Below are 1968 nucleotides of genomic sequence, written 5' to 3' on the forward strand. Positions count from 1 at the left end.
TTCAAGTCCCGGTCTGGACTATCCATTTTTTCAGTAATTTTTCTCGCAAAAATTATATGGAGAATTATCCTGTTCCCCTTCCTACCTCATCCAAATCCTATCCAACGACTCCTATGACGTCACAAATAGAATGTGGAACGCTATATAAACTTCCCTTCTATGATGTAAAAATGTTTGCCGTATGAAGGATGTGCTGTTGACAGTTGCTTTGCATTATGGAAAAAGGAAGCTGGATCCTTAGGTTGAAGATTGATGACAATGCCCGTGCGAATACGACTGTGAAAAGCTGATGGTCCATCTCTCCAGCGTACACGATCTGTAAGTGCTTTTTCTTCTCTGCTATGAGATGGCACCTGCACACGGCCACCTCGATGTTGTCTATTTGCGCATCACCAACCGATAGATTATTTCGTCGTTTCAAAACTCGACTAGAAAATTTAATATAGTAAGCAAATCAATCAATCCATTCTTGAATGTCTTGAGATTGAGCATTCTGATTCGGCATGTTTGAAAATTTCAATTATTCTGGAACAGCGCACAATGGTGCTACGTTCCATCTTGAAATAAGACTAATAATCCCCAGGAAAATATAGAGCAATTTATATTATTGCCTGTGAGTGTTTCAATGTGTCATAAAGTTTCAGTTTGATCGATTCATTGCCATTTCTTCATCAATTTCTCAGTAGTATGCAGATAATTCAGTTTCCGCGAAAAATTTGACCGTTAGATCGAGTGATTAACATTTTTTCATGAATTTCTAGGAAGTATGAAAATCATTGAGTTTCTGCGAAAAATTTGATTGTTGATTTTACGTTAAAATTATGAGTCATCATTGCATATCTCTTTCACATCCGACAAGCCTATAAGTAGCTGGAGTAAATCAACTGATTCATCATTGAGTCTCCAGCCTATAAGTGTGGTCTTACGAAATTTTCTAAGACGAAGTGATTCGAGGAGAGAACAAAATAAATCAAAATGGAGAAGCAATCCCTCGATCTCGATGACATCACCAAAATTGCAACTCAAGGGAATTTCCTGCCAACCAAACGTCGAACGGAGCTGTCACTCTACCATAAGTATTTAGTCACCGATCTGAAGGTAATCTCAACTAAATTTTGTGCTAAAGTCGTCGTCGCTCCAAATGATGAGTGCATCATGTATCTACCACCACGGTTGTCCAGCGCCTTCCAACAGGATCCATCCAAACTGGAGAAATACCGTGAGTCTGCTGCTGCCAAACGTCTGGAGATCACCTTCCTGGAGGGGGAGTTCAACCCGTGCTTCTTCAGCCACATCGAAAGTCAATCAAAATGGAATATATCCTGCCATTCTGTAAAAAAGATAGAGAGTGCAATAAATGGTAATCACCCAACAATTTTGTTTTTTCTATATATTTTAAAAACCCATCACCCGAAATACTGTGACCTTGGCCGCCGAAGTAATATAAAATAATTCCCAGCCCTGTCACGATAAATCCGTTTCTCTCGAAAATGCTTCTCTGGGGGGAGAATTCTTTAATTTGTTAAATTGAAGCAGGGCCTGAAAGATGAAAAACAGGTTTTGCCGGAGGAATGAGTTACTTGGAGGGAAATGGTGAAAACAAGTGTATTTACAACAATTGATAATACATGACCGAAAAATTAAACATAATATTAACCGAAAGAGTATGCGACTAAATAGCAGTGAACAGTGCTCCTGGGCCTCTTAATCTCTGATTATCTCGAGAGTAGGGGTTAAGGCCAGCCAACTTGCAGCAACACTACGTTGATTAAAAAAGAAATGAAAGGGAGGATTCTATGAAGAATCAAAGGGCAGAAGTGAGGGAAGAACGAGTAGCGACTGGCTTTCGACAATGCCCACGTTAAGAATTTATTGGGACAACGTCTCTGGTGATTATGATATAATACGCTCGCGCAAATTAATTAGAGGCTCACCGTTGGAGGGAGAGGTTTTGATAATTGGGGGGGG

Source organism: Fopius arisanus, unplaced genomic scaffold (assembly GCF_000806365.1).
Source record: "Fopius arisanus strain USDA-PBARC FA_bdor unplaced genomic scaffold, ASM80636v1 scaffold00205, whole genome shotgun sequence".
Taxonomy (NCBI): domain Eukaryota; kingdom Metazoa; phylum Arthropoda; class Insecta; order Hymenoptera; family Braconidae; genus Fopius; species Fopius arisanus.